This window comes from Bubalus bubalis, chromosome 3, assembly GCF_019923935.1.
Source record: "Bubalus bubalis isolate 160015118507 breed Murrah chromosome 3, NDDB_SH_1, whole genome shotgun sequence".
NCBI lineage: Eukaryota > Metazoa > Chordata > Mammalia > Artiodactyla > Bovidae > Bubalus > Bubalus bubalis.
The window spans coordinates 12738907-12754437 of NC_059159.1; the positions used below are offsets into that span (position 1 = coordinate 12738907).

The following is a 15531-nucleotide window of genomic DNA, read 5'->3' on the forward strand; positions in this document are numbered from 1 at the left end:
AGCCTATGACTCTCTCTTGCCCCAGTCACCCCGCGTGACCCCCAGAGAAGGTGGTGGAGGAACCTTCACACACAGAGTCTGCTCTCTCCTTTCAACTTTCTGCATCCATTCCCAGAATTACCCGAGAATCAGGACGCTTCTCTGGGAAGACTCTAACCCCAGACTAAGAGAGGGCAGGCCAGGGCCCGGGATGCGGCTCCTTCTGATCATGGGAGATGCCCTCCCTCCGCGGGAGTTTCCGAGAGGCATCTCAGAAAGAGCGCTGCAGACAGAGGCAGACTCCTCAGCTGTTCCTGGGGGAGGCAGGAGCTGGGAAAGACCTTCTTCAGGGGCTGCTTGAAATGGTCGTCGAGGGGGAGGGCCCCTGAGGTCTGTCGTGTGGCAGAGAGGGGCCCTGCTCCTGGAAGTGCCGCTGAGCCTGGAGGAGCCAGTGCTCCTGGGACCCCCTGAGGGTCTGCGGGGAAGCAGAGGATCTGGTTGGGGTGCTCCTGTGACCATAGCTGCATCAGTTACAGGTTCCATACACAGCTCCTGTGTGTAGACATGTCTGGTGTGGACTGAGGGGCTGTGGTGAAGCCTGGGCATGTCTGACAGTACTGTCGGGGCATCAGCAGAACCAGGCAGCCCAAACCCCCAGCTGTGCAGACAGCATCGTCCCAATTTCCTTTTGAATGCGCACCTGCGCGCATGCTAACACATTTCAATGGCGTCTGACTCTTTGGGACCCACTGGCGTGCAGCCTGCCAGGCTCCTCTGTAATGGGATTTCCCAGGCAAGAATTCTGAAGTGGGTTGCCATGCGACCCTCCAGGAGATCTTCCCGATCCGGGGATCGAGCCTGCATGTGCTTATAGCTCCTGAATTGGCAGGCAGGTTCTAGTGCTACCTGGGAAGCCCCTTCCTTTTGAATCCATAGAAATATATATTTCCAGAAAAGCTAGACGAACATAAAATGTCATCAGGAAGTAAGTCTGAGTCTGGGAACTACAGGTTTTTACAGCTTATTCAACTTTTTTTCCTCCAGTATTTCTACAACAATCCTGTGCTCAAGTAATCAGAGAATACTATGTTCTTTAAGAATAAACACCAATTTTTATTAGGTTAGAGAGAGCAGGGTTGATGAGAGGAGAAGGGACAGTAGAATGACCCCTCCTTGGCTATCTTAGGCTTCCCCAAGGCCCCAGGGCAGTGGGTGGAAGGGCTGGTGCCAGGCTGAAATGCCCATGGGCTCTAAGTGCAAAACCCTGGGTCCTTTGAAGGCCGTCATCTCGCCCTTCTGATCCATCCCCGGCCTTTCGCAGGGGAGGTGCTGTGAGACCCTGGTACCACCATGCTGCCTTTCCTGGGTGAAAGGTTATCCCAAGACCGTCTGGAGAAGAGAGGGGGCTCCCAGGGTCTCCTGGATGGTCACCAAGGCCAAGGGGCCATCCCTGAGTGACTCAGCTGAGGGCTGCAGCCTGCTGGGCTTGACCCTGCACACAAAAGAGGAGCACAGAGTGTCTTGCTCACTGTCCAGTTCTGCAAAGGTTGATGCGCTGCAGCCGAGGACTCGCAGTGCATGTCTGTGCTCAGACAGGAATTAGAGACGTTAACGGACTCTGCATCTGGACAAACAGCCCCTCAGATGATTAGATGCGTGACTCAGGAAGAATTTCACTGACCCCAGCTGCTTGCGTTTTCCACAAAAACAAAGCACTGTCATCCTTAACTTGTGATATATCTGTTCTTTGTGGCAAGCAGTAAAGCCACCTTCGCCCAGACGTATTCCTTCATCATCTGTGCATAATGCCAAGGTATTTCAGTTGTGTCCAACTCTGCAACCCTATGGCCTGTAGCTATTAGATTCTCCAGGCAAGAATTTTGGAGTGGGTTGCCATGCCCTCCTCCAGGGGGTCTTCCTAACCCAGAGATTGAACCCAGGTCTCTTACGGTTCCTGCATTGGTAGGCGGGTTCTTTTCCACTAGTGCACCAGGAAAGTCCTCCTGTACTCCTGGCCAGAGGCCCCACGAACTGGCCTCCCCCATCTCTTGGGACGGATTCTCTCACTCCATCATAGCTCTCTCACTCTGTGGTTTTCTTTTAGTCAACTGCATCCCCCCAAAACACTCCCCCAATGCCACCCTGTTCAGAGGCTCACTCAGCCTTGAGTAGGTGTCAGAAGGTTCAAGGGTCTTCCCGCCCTCCTGGCCTGAGCAGATTGGCCCTCAGCGCCAGGACACTCCAGGAGCACAGATGCCCCTCCTGTCCTCCCACTCCTCACCCCAACCCTGGGGCAGTGCTTTCTTCCTCTGCATCCTCATTTGAACTCTGACCTCCTCTCCTGGTAGAGGCTTCCAGGCCCAGGGCTAGAATACAGGCCAGAGGCCACCAGGTCTGAGAGTGACTGAGGGTCAAAGTTTAAACTTGGGTGTTTTCCCACAAGGGGCCCTGAGGAGGTCTGTGAGCAGGAGGCTGAGGGCAGGTGCCCTGGGGACAGGTCCAGAAGCCTGGGCCTCAGCTGGTCAGCACACACCTTAGGGTTCAGGTCCCCCCCTTCCGGAATGTGCCAGAGTCAGCCTGAAGGGGAGGTCCACAGGCTGAGAGCAGAGCCCAGCCGGCTGCTCAGGCTTCATGGGAACCCCAGGGGACTGTCCACACTGAGGCTGGGCCCCCTGGGGTGGGAGGAGGGAGGGAGAGAGCATGCAGTTCCCTTCTTCGAGGGGTCAGTAAACAAGGGTGTTTTGTTCCGACGAGGTCCCTGCTCTTCCACGGGGTGAAGGTCAGCCATTCTAAACACAGTGGGTTCTCCGTGAAGGCTCCTCAACAGCCATGGGTGTCCCTGGGACAGAGGAATAAGTGTTAACAGAGCCGGCCCCCCAGCCCCTCCCCACTTTGGAGGTGGCTGCTGCTATTTCATGTGCTGAGTTGCGTCCAACTGTTTTACCATCCCGTGGACTGTAGACCATCAGGCTCCTCCGTCCCTGAGATTTCCCAGGCAAGAATCCTGGAGTATGTTGCCATTCCCTTCTCCAGTGGTCTTCCCCACCCAGGGACCAGACTTGCCTCTCTTGCTGGGTAGACAGATTCTTTATCTCTGAGTCACCTGGGAAGCTTTTGGAGGCAGACTGCTAAATAAAGGAGGGGAGTATGGTTTTTGGAGAGCACTGAGTCCCACCTGCTTCATAAAATATGCACACTAGTCACAAAACCTGGTTTGTTGCCATTTGGCACAAAATCTCGGGACGTGAGTGGTGGCATGTGAATGGAGGCCCCACACTCCTTCACTCCATCGTTTTCAAGCATGGAGTATCGGCCACCCAGTTGCCATTTTGCCATTGGATGTTCACTAGCTCAGCTGATAAAGAGTTCGAAAAAGGATTCAGAGGCTAAAAGAATGTGGGGATTGTTGGCTACTAAAGGAGCAGATGGGATTCCCTGGTGGCTCAGATGGTAAAGAATCTGCGTGCACTGTAGGAGACTCAGTTTCCATCCCTGGGTCCGGAAGAACCTCTGGAAGTGGGAATGGCAACCCACTCCAGTATTCTTGCCTGGAGAAGTCTGTGGGCAAAGAAGCCTGGCGGGCGACATTTCATGGGGTCACTAAGAGTTGGACATGACTGAGCGACTCACACACACAGGAGCAGGTGAACCTGGAACCAATGAAGTGGACTTGGGCCTGGAATACTCATCCCTCCTGCACGTCTCTGGCTTGCACTCCGCTAGGGGGAGGGGAGGTGGGTGGGGAAGGCACTTCTTGGGAACAGGAGGTCATCTTGTCTCAGAAACCAGACTAGGGACTGACAGAGGCCTTGACGGATGAGCCAGCCCGCGGAGCAGCCCAGCCTCCTGCCTCCTTGTTCCCGTGAGGGCTATCCTGCCGAAAAGCTGAGACGTCTGGGAGGCAGGCAAGATCTTAGTTTTTTGTATGTCGTGTTTTAAGCCAGCTTTTTCATTCTCTTTTTCACTTTCATCAAGAGGCTCTTTAGTTCCCGTTCGCTTTCTGCCATAAGGGTGGTGTCATCTGCATATCTGAGATTATTGATATTTCTCCCGGCAATCTTGATTTCTGCTTGTGCTTCAACCAGCCCAGCATTTTGCACTATGTACTCTGCGTATAAGTTAAATAAGCAGGGTGACAATATACAGCCTTGACGTACTCCTTTCCCAATTTGGGACAAGTCCGTTGTTTCATGTCTGGCTCTAACTGGACAGGCGTTCTAGGCAGCTGCTCTCGGGGGTGGTCGGGGGAGGCGGAATACCATTGTGAACTGGTCTCCAAGTTGGCAGGTCTGAGTCAGCATGCCTGGGGGGCCTGGTCTGAGGGTCTGCTCATGGTGAGGGAGACTCATATACGGGTGATCCCCTGTGCACGTATACACCTGACCAGGTCTCCTCTCAGCTGCCTGTGCCCTCTGTTAGAAAAGGGGCCTCATGGTGATGGTCTGTGGTGGGGGATCCGTGGAAACAGGGGCCTCCAGCCCTACCCTGTCTTCCTGCCTGGAGAATCCCAGGGACGGGGGAGCCTGGAGGGCTGCCGTCTATGGGGTTGCACAGAGTCGGACACAACTGAAGCGACTTAGCAGCAGCAGCCGCCCTACCCTGGGAGCCTGTGCAGGGGGCCTGTGCCACACGGTCATTCAGGGGTCCAGGCAGCCAGAGGCCCCTCCAGCTGGGGACACTGTCATCGTCAGAATCACACTTGGGCCTCAAGGAGTCTTTTGGGCCTAGAAAAGGAAACAACAGTCTCAAAGGCCCGTGCTGAATCATCTAACTTCAGAGAAAACAGGCAGAACTTTAGGTCCCGCCCTGATGCTCCAGGCCAGTTGCATCTATCTGGGACTTATCACCCCCTGTCCAGAAACCTTCCACCCCCTACACCTGCCCAGAAGACTTATCACCCCCTGCCCAACTACAAATGCCATCTCAACTAAAGAATACCAGAAACATCCCGCCTGATTAACGTTTCCCTTAGCGCTTCCACAAACCTCCCTATAAATATGGAGCCTCCCTGATCCCTCTCGGCTCTCAGCCTGGTCCTTAGGTTGACTGTCGCCCCTCCTTGCCTGAATAAAGGTAACCTTCAGGTAACTTCTGTTGAGGTCATCTTTCCTCTTTCTGCCTCAGCCTGAACTATACCTTACATTCTTGGTGCTGAAACCTGGAAGGGGCGAGGCACTCGTCTCACTCTCTCTCACTCTCCCTCACTCTCATTGTTTTCCCTTTTCCAGGAGTCTGGGAGTGCAAACATCCTCCGAGCTCACTTTTCTGCCAGGGCTCAAGTTCCCCTCGGGGACACAAGTGACTTCGTGAGCGGTTCAAGCCTTGGGCTAAGGCTTTATTGGTGCTGTGCGTACCCCCAGGCCTCGGCTCTACCCCCTTTCCCTCTCTCTCTCTTTCTGACGACCTGCGGAATAGGGAACTCCTGCCATTCGACTGCTCTACATGTAACACTTCACTCAAGCCGGCCCCTAGATTAAGGTAAGATCTGGACGGTGTTCTAGAGGCACCCTAGAACTCAGTCCTCCCCGGGTCCCGGGGCCCCCAGCCCAGGGGCAGTCTGTAGGTGATGGTGGGGGACGCTCCACCTCGACATACAGCTCTCTTCTCATAACTCCTATTGCGACTATGGGTGAGGGCTCGAGCTCTCAATAGGGGCCTCTGCTTGCCTTTCAATTATGGGGTCTGGCCAATCCGTCCCAAAAGATTCCCCTCTGACCTGTGTTCTCAAAAATCTCAAAAAAAAAAAAAAAAAATCTCAAACCACTGTCACTCACTGAACTCAAAGCTAACCGTTTAAAACAACTCTGTACACAGATTTGGCCTCAATATCAATTAGATAATCAAGACCGCGGGCCTGAAGTCCGCACATTTGACTTGAACATTCTTCAAAATCTCATCAACTTCCTTAAACAGAATGGCAAGTGGTCGGAGGTCCCATATGCCCAAGCCTTTTGAGCCCTTTGGAGCAGGCCCTCCCTATGCAAGGCCCGCTCCACCCACGAGGTCCTTCTATGCAGCTTGCCTCCCAAGCAAATGGGCTCTTCCTCAACTAACCGCAGATCTGAGACCTTCCGCACCCGCCCCAGGAGTTCAACCCGCGGACGAGCCCCCTCTCTACCCGCCACCCGCCAACCCTCTCCTTCCCCTTCATCCAACTCTCCTACTTGCCCAGAAACCTCTCCTGATGCCCCCTCAACCCCACTACCCCCTCTCCCCAACTCCCCCACCCCCCTTCCTTCCCCCCTGCCACACGGTCATGTACCCAACACGATCCCCTGAGAGAGCTGGCAGGACCAGAGGGCCCCACCCGAGTCCACGTGCCATTTTCATTGTCAGATATGAGCCAGATAGAAGAAACGTTAGGATCATTTTCTGAAAATCCTACCAGATCCAGGAAAGAATTCCTGAGACTCTCCCAGGCCTATAACCTCACATGGAGTGACGTCTATTATATCCTAAATGCTACTCTCACCCCTGATGAAAAAGGCCATATCTGGCAAGTGGCAAAAGCCCATGCTGATCATTTACATAACCAAGACTGGGAGAGCTCAGTTGCTGATGAGGCGGTGCCTCCGTTTGATCCCCACTGGACTTACCAGCCTGGTGACCCAGGCATCAGGAGAATCATATGATTACCTGCATTCTAGAAGAGATGCAGAAAAATACTCATATCCATGTGAATTCTGATAAAGTCAGGGAAATCACCCAAGGGGCAGATGAAAATCCAGCCTTATTCTCGGCCCGCCTCACATAAGCAGTCCAGAAGTATACCAACCTAGATATCACCACCCCTGCTGGCTTACTCTACCTTCACATTCAATTCATCAGCCAGGCCGCCCCTGACATCAGACGCAAGCTTCGACAACTAGAAAAGGGCCCTGAGACCCCCCCAAAGAGACCTTCTAGAACACCTTCAAGGTGTTCAATAATAGAGAGGAGGAGGCTAAGAGAGAAAAAGAACGTGAGAGAAAAGCTAAATATGCCTCTTTGGCGGCAGCAATTAAAGGAAGAGATCAACCTGGCCCAAGTCATCCCAGAACGGGATTTAAGACCCGCCCCCCACCCCGGACCCTGCTTCAGATGCAACCAGTTCAGGACACTGGGCAAAGGCATGCCCAAACCCGCGCCCCCCCCACCAAAAGCATGCCCAACCTGTGGCCAATGGGGACACTGGAAGATGGAGTGTCCCCAGGGATGCCCTGAGGCCTCTGGAGAAATCCCCAGTTCTGCCCAGAACCCCAGCCCAACCCTACGAGAGTTGTTCCAATGATGCGGCCCAGGTTCCAGCCACTCAGCCCGTGTCCCAAACATGAGCTCGGAACTTAGGGTAGATGGGGTAGTGGCTGGAAAAAAGACCTCTTTTATAGTAGACACCGGAGCTGCTTTCTCTCTCTTAACTTCCTACTCTGGCCCAACTCAAGACTCAGAACTCACAGTCAAGGGGTCTCTGGAGTTCCCCTAAGTCCAAAAATGAGCCCTCCATTACTCTGTCAATTTGGAAAATCGTACCTTATACACTCATTCCTCATAATGTCTCAGTGCCCAATGGCACTCCTAGGGAGAGGTTTGTTATCCAAATTGGGGGTCCTTATGACCATACCCCTCTCGATACAGTCTCTATATTCTGCATGCAGATGGCACCTGGACGGTCCCTGTCCCTCACCCTGACCTTCCCTTGCATCTACCCACCTCAGACCCCCAAGTCTGGGACACTCATCACCCATCCATAGCCAAACATCATCCCCCAGTCCACATTACCCTAAAAGACCCCTTGACTATAATCACCCAACAACAGTACTCTCTTACCCCGGAGGCCCACAAGGGACTTAAGCCTATCATAGACCGTCTTCTTCAAGCCTCTATCCTAATTCCTACCCATTCACCATACAACACCCCTATTCTGGCAGTAAGGAAGGGACCAGGATCTGGTCCAGGATCCAGGACCAGGATCTGTGAAAGTCATTGAGGCCATCACATCGACATTTCCAGTAGTCCCTAACCCTTACACCCTTATCTCCACCATACCCCCAATTGCAACCCACTTCATGGTATTAGATCTCAAAGACGCCTTTTTCACCATCCCGCTCCACCCCCTCTCCCATCCCCTGTTCGCCTTCACCTGGCAAGACCCCGAGACTCACGTTTCCCAACAACTAACATGGACAGTTCTCCCCCAGGGGTTCAGAGACAGTCCCCAGTTTTTTGGACAGGCTTTACAAAAGGACTTACAGAAACTCGACCTAGCCCCGAGTCATCTCCTCCAATACGTAGATATCCTCCTCCTTTGTAGCCCAACCTGAAAACTCTGCCTCCAACATACTGCCAAACTCCTTGGGGCCGTGGGATCCTGGGGTTATCGGGTATCCATATCTAAGGCCCAAATAGACCAGACAAACGTCACCTACATGGGGCTCTCCATATCCCATCAACAAAGAACGATTCCCTCAGATAGAATCCAGGCCTTGATTAACTGTCCACTTCCAAAAATGAAAAGGGAGCTCCTGTCTACCCTCGACCTCCTCAACTTTTTCCGTATCTGGATCCCTAACTTCCCCCTCATTGCAAAGCCGCCCTGTGAGGCAACTAAAGGATGTCCGGATGAGCCCCTCTTTAACCCCTCCTTGCTGGCCAATCCTCTTTGCCAGCTCACCCAGAGCCTCCTCCGAGTGCCAACTCTCCACCTGCCAGATCACACCAGGCCATTCTTTCTCTTTGCACACTCCAACCAAGGACAGGCCCTGGGACTTCTGTGTCAGCGGGCCGGAGACACCTGGGCTCCCACAGCCTATCTATCAAAACAGCTTGACCTGGTGACCAAGGGTTGGCCTCCCTGTATACAGGCCATGGCTGCTATTGCAGCCCTCGTACCCGAAGCAAATAAACCCTCTAGGCATGCCCCTGGAACAGTCTGTTCTCCACACACCTTCGGAGACTTACTATCACATCGGGCTTTCCTCTCCCTTCCCCCTTCCAGGGCACAGGTCCTACATACTTTTCTCCTCGACCCTCAGCTCTCATTCTCCCCCTGCTCTCCCCTTAACCCCGCCAGCTTATTACCCACGTCCTCTACAACAGACTCCCTCCTACATAGCTGCAGCCTAACAGTAGATCTTACCCAAAACCCCTTCCAACATTTAACAGATCAGCCCATCCTAGACCAGACACCCCACACTGGTTCACTGATGGCAGCTCTCAAAAACCCCACCCTTTGCAGCAGATACACCATCACCCAGGGGCCTCGTCACAGTCACGGAACCCAGACAACTGAGGCTTCACCTCTGCACCTCACACCACCTCCCAACAGGCAGAACTGATAGCTCTCACCAGAGCTTGAGTGTGTGAGTGTGAAGTTGCTCAGTCGTGTCCGACTCTTTGCGACCCCGTGGACTGTAGCCCGCCAGGCTCCTCTGTCCATGGGATTCTCCAAGCAGGAATACTGGAGTGGGTTGCCATTTCCTTCTCCAGGAGATCTTCTGAACCCAGGGATCGAACCCGGGTCTCCTGCATTGCAGGCAGATGCTTTATCCTCTGAGCCACCAGGGAAGTCTTTAACTGGGAAGCCACCAGAGCTTTAACTCTGGCTAAAAATCTAAGGGTTAACATCCACACAGACTCCAAATATGCCTATAACATACTTCACTCAAACATCCTAATATGGAGGGAAAGAGGTTTCCTAACCCAAAAGGGACCCCCCATTATTAATTCAGACCTGATCCACAAACTTCTAGAGGCAGCACTCTTACCAAACAAAGCCGCCATCCTCCACTGTGGGGGGCATCACAAGGGAAGTCTCACATCAGCCTACAACAATGCTGCAGACCAGAAGGCAAAGGAGATAGCACTGTCCCATCCTTCCCCCCAGTCCCCTGTCATCTTAGCTCTGACTCCACCCGACCCTCCCACCACCACAGAAATCCTCTCTTATCTACACTCACTTTTTCATCCCTCATCCAAGACACTCCAACGGTTCCTCCGTAACCACTTCCCCATATCCAATGCTGACCAACAATATTTAGATAACCTTACCTGCTCCTGTCAGACATGTCAGCGTACTAACCCCAATTCCAACCTTAAACCCACATCCTTTCCAACCCATCACATGCGAGTCAGCCTCCCAACACAGGATTGGCAGATAGACTTTACTCACACGCCCCCGGTCCGGAGAGTCAGATACCTCCTGGGCCTTGTGGACACCTTTTCGGAATGGGTAGAAGCATTCCCCACCACAAACACAAGAGCCCACACCGGGGCCCAAATCCTCCTCACAAAAATTATCCCCAGGTGTGGCCTGCCTTCATCCCTACAGTCTGATAATGGCCCGGAATTTACGTCCAAGGTCACCCAACAACTTGTCCAATTCTTACAGATACCCTGGAAATTTCACATTCCATAGGGTCCCCAGTCCTCAGGAAAGGTAGAAAGGATGAATAGAAAAATCAAAGAAACCCTTACCAAACTAGCCCTCGAGGTACATCTGGATTGGACTAAACTTGTGCCAATTGTTTTCCTCTGAATACGGGCTTTGTCCAGAAAGCCCCTGGGGCTGAGCCCCTTTGAGGTGATGTGTGGAAGGCCCATGCTCCCTCCTGGACGCCGCCCTGAACCTCCTCCCATACCAAGCTTCTTACACGCCCCTTGCTGGCAGAACTCCTCAATGGCCTCTGGAAATACTTCAACCTCCACTTGCCTACCCCTGACCCCCAAGCCTCCCTGCCTCCTTTACAAATTGGGGACACGGTCTATCTGTCTGATAATCCCCAGGGTGACCTAACCCCAAAGTGGCAGGGACCATTCAAAATCATCCTCCTCACCCCAACTGCAGATAAACTCGAGGTCACCTCCTGGGTACACCCGTCTCGCCTAAAACGGGTCACCTCCAATCCTGTGCTGCCCTCCTTAAATGACACCTATCGGGTCTCCCTCACAGAACCCACCTCCTTAAAATTCACCCGGCGACAACCTCTGTCAACCATCCAAGAAGGCACTGAATGACCTGGACTCTCCTCAACCTACAACTGTTCCTGACCCAACTACTACAAGACCCCTGGACCAGCGCCCCGACAGGAACCTCCTCCAAGACCTGACTACATTGGTGTCTCAGCTGTGGCTCCAGGGAGCCTCCTGCCACCTGACTCCAGACGAAACTGAGCTCTTTACTCTCACTCTCTACACCATTCTACATCCTAATAAGCAGTGTTCCTCCTCAGACTCAAACCACCACCAACCTGGGGCCTTTCCCCTCGCCCTGACTGGCCTCTCCCTGTCTCTCTAACTATAACAGCGCTCTTAAGCTTAATCCTTGCTGTAGGCCTAGTAACTGTCTCCTCTCAGGACCGGCCACCTAGCCTTCGTCTTTCCGTGGGTATCGCCTACGTTGCTAGCTGTGTTCTACTCCTAGGGTGCTGTTTCCTCCGCACTGCCTAACTAACAGCCCATGACTCCTCTGCTCCTCATCCTTGCTGCACTCCCCAGCCTTCTGGCTACTCCCTGCCCCTGCTCTGACATTTATTCCTATGTACATTCCTCATGTTATAATACACCTCCAAAACCATGCACCATGAACCTCGGGGGTGGGAAGTCCAAATTCTTACTCACTGTTCAAGTACAACAGAGAGGGAATTTTGTGAATACCTGCCATAAGCCAAATGGAAGAAACATATGTTTCTATCCTATTACCCACTGGGGATACTCAGACGGGGGTGGGGTACTAGATGAAAATCGGGAAAAGAAACAAGAACAAGTCATCAAGAACATAATTTCCCAGTTACAGGCGACACCTGAGCCTTATAAACACCTAGACATCCTTTCCCAGTTACGGCCTGTCCTAAAACCTCCCTCTGGCAACCAGCACCTTACCCGCCTTCTCAACTCTTCCTTCCAATTCTTCCAGTACACAGAACACACATCCCAGTCTTAGTTATGCATGTCACTGTCTCCCTCACCGTCACAACAATTCCTTTACCTTCAAGCTGGCTGTTACAGGGCAACTACCCCTCCCCTTCCCAGCAAAAAACTGCACAACTCATTGGGCCAGTCTCTGACAATGTCCTACTCTCAGCCTCTTCAGACCTAACCTGTATCAACTAGTCTAGTCCCAACTACACTGGTCTTACAAACTCCACTCCCTCCTTCTGTTCCACTTGGGTTCTCTGGAACAGCACAAATAATTGCACCAATCGGGGAATCTTCATTCTCTGCGGGACCTGTACATATTCGTGTCTCCCGTTGGACCCCCCTGGACCTTGCATCTTGGTCTTCCTGACCCCGGGCCTAACATTCCTCAAAGAAGAAGAGGTAGAACAAGAGTCTCCCCCAAGGGGAACTTTCCCACAGGAAAAGACAGCTGTCACAGCCCCCTCCTGATTGGGCCTGGCAGAGCAGCAGCCCCAGGCACCGGGATTGGAGGCAGCTCGACCTCTGCCCAGTTCTACTACAAGCTGTCCCAAGAACTTAACGAAGACATGGAGCAGGGGGTGGGGTCCTTCGTTTCAATCCGAAGACAAATTAACTCATTAGCTTCTGTGGCTCTTCAAAATAGGCGAGCCCTGGACCTTCTAACCGCAGAAAACGGAGGGACCTGCCTTTTCCTAGGAGAAGGGTGGTGCTATTTTGTTAATGAAACGGGCGTAGTCCAGGGCAGAGTCAAAGAACTTACAGACAGAATTGAACGCCGCACAAAAGAGTTACAAAACCTTTACAGTCCCCAAAAGCAGTTCCCTTGGTTGCTCCTTCCTGGGACCACTGGTACTTATCATTCTATTCCTCTTATTTGGACCCTGTTTCTTCACTCTCTTTCAAAGGTTTCTCCAAGAACAGATTCGGGCCATCTTTAGAGATCAGGTCAAGACCATTCTTCTTCTCGAGAGCCTCACCCCAAGCTCAGAAAAAGGAGACCCTGGGCCCTAGGACGATCCTCCATTCCAGAGCCAAAGTCGTTGCCCCTATCCAGCAAGAAGTAGCCAGAGAGATCCGGCACCCTTTTTCCCATTTCTTAAAATGATTTCAGGTCTGGAATGAAGGAGTCTTTTGGGCCTAGAAAAGAAAACAAGAGTCTCAAAGGCCCTTGCTGAATCATCTAACTTCGGAGAAAACAAAACAGAACTTTAGGTCCCGCCCTGATGCTCCAGGCCGGTTATATCTATCTGGGACTTATCACCCCCTGTCCAGAAACCTTCCACCCCCTGCACCTGCCCAGAAGACTTATAACCCCCTGCCCAACTACAAATGCCATCTCAACTAAAGAATACCCAAAACATTCTGCCTGATTAATGTTTCCCTTATCACCTGCACAAACCTCCCTATAAATATGGAGCCTCCCTGATCCCTCTCCGAGCTCAGCCTGGTCGTTAGGCCGACTGTCACCCTTCTTTGCCTGAATAAAGGAAACCTACTTCTGTTGAGGTCGTCTTTCCTTCTTCTGCCTTGGCCTGAACTATGCCTTACAGGGCCTGCCCTGGCTGCACCTGTCGCTGTCATGTCACAGGGCAGTTCACGGAGGATAGGGAGCGCCCGGGTCCCTTTTGCCCCGTGTCTCTTCCAACCCAGATCTACACCTTTTTCTCAAAACAGACTTCGACACAACTTGCATGTATCATTTTCTTTTTTGTCTTATGTTCAATCTTTACTTACACAGCATTGAGACTCTGCAGAGCAACTTGACCTTGGAGCTCAGTGTGGCTGGAGCCCCTCATGCCATAGGAGGTTGCCCCAAAGCACCCGGTGCTGTCCTGCTGGGCTCACCGTGCACTTCCGTTAGCCCACCTGCTCCATGACGGTGGCCACTGCCCTCGGGCTCGACTTGACCCACAGCCGGGCGCTCTCACACACACGGGCTCACGTATGCTCACATGGTGCTTGCCATGGAGCCACGGGGCTGGGAGCGATCCCTGCTGTCCTGGAGTCAGACTATGAATAAAGCTCCAAGACAGGTTTGGGGTTAAAATTGTCAGAGGACTTTAGAATTTAATTTTAGAATTAAGCACTGCTGAAGAGGAGAGGGCAGCCCACCACTCATAAGCACACAGGAGACCACATCAGATCTCAGGACCGTGCCTGCTGTGATCACCCTGTCTCCAGCCTGTGCATCCCTGGAACACCCGGTCACGTGTGGCTTTGTTCTTCAGGTCTGGACAGTGGTGATGCTGTGTGCTGCTCACCAGCTGCTGCTGCTCCTGGACCACACGGGGGGAGGTGTCCAGGAGCCATGCCCCATGCTGGCCCACTCTTCACAAACCTGGTGGCCACAGATTTGTTTCAGGTGGCTCCAACCCTGCTCCACAGGCAGGCACGGTGGCCAGCCCTCCCAGGGGCAAAACCTTCCCCTGTGGCTGGAGCCCAGAGGGAGAGGGGCCCCCAGCTTCAAGGGCTCATCAGTGGCCAGAGCTCTCTCTATTACCCTGCAGGACACACAGTCAGGGCAGATCACAGCACAGCACTGGGGAATCAAGGCCAGAGACGCCCAGAGGACTCACGTTTCTCTTTCATTAGAGCTAAAGCCTTCTGACTTTCTGATTCGTGTTTCCTTTGAGGGGCTTCAGGTTAACCTGTCCTCATGGTGGAAAAGTGGGATTTGGGTTTCTATTTCAGTTCTGAGTCCCAGTGGTTGTAGGGATGGAAGATACTGGAGCCTCAGGACACAGAAAAGAGAACCAGAGCTGGAGGAACGGGCCCCCACCTGCTGGCCAGGGAAAAGGGGTCGTCAGGGCTGAGGTCTCTCCGTGAGGTCTCCTGCGATTACTTGGGCTGGCTGCTGCCACTGTCCTGCCCTGGCCATCACCCCACAACCTTTCTTCATGTCTCTCTCCTCCTCCAACTCACCCACCCGACATCTGATGCACTTTCCCTGCCAGGTTTTATTTGGAAACATTCCTTTGACCAGTTTCCTTAGGGGAGCCTGGAAAGCACACCTGGCCCCACGGGGCGAGGGCATGATGAACCTGTAAGTCTCTGAGCCACCCTGAAGAGGGCGCCAACAGCACAGGTGTGGAAGGGTTTCCAGAGACAGGGAGGCGTTAGGATGAGGGTCTAAAAAAATCCACCCTGATCCACCAGGATACACTGGCATCAGGATACATTGGAAAGTCAAGATCACAGGGAAGAAATGTGGAGCTTGGCAATCTATTGCAAAAGCGGCAAGTTCCTCCTCCTCCTTCCAACACAAGTGACCAGAATCAGGGTAGCAGCTTGCCTGGCCCCTTTTTGCCAATTCCACCCTGTCTCTCCCGTTTCCTCCAGCAGTGGCTTGGAAGCCAAGCCTGGGGGGCGGGGGCAGCAATGGCTTTAATTAGTGAGTGATTCTATTATCTCCTGCACCGCATTCCTGGCTTTCTCGGTTTTGGTATCCTAACACCTGGGCAATGTGCTTCCTTGTCTCATTTGCCTGCAGCTTAGATTGGAGACCACGTACATGGTTTAATAGCTTCTTCCTTAGCGCTTTTCCTAATTATATGCTAAGTCCCTTCAGTCGTGCCCGACTGTGTGTGACGTCATAGAGGGCAGCCCACCAGGCTCCGCGGTCCGTGGGATTCTCCAGGCAAGAATACTGGAGTGGGT

The 15531-nt window shown here is 52.9% G+C and overlaps 1 long non-coding RNA gene across 1 annotated transcript; it reads left to right on the forward strand.

Moving 5' to 3' along the window:
* Positions 1-3723: 3723 nt before the first annotated feature.
* LOC112583639 lies at positions 3724-13379 on the forward strand. The gene is made up of 3 exons (XR_003107730.3): positions 3724-3902; positions 5208-5457; positions 10907-13379. It is a non-coding gene; the product is annotated as an uncharacterized LOC112583639 (long non-coding RNA).
* Positions 13380-15531: the final 2152 nt, after the last annotated feature.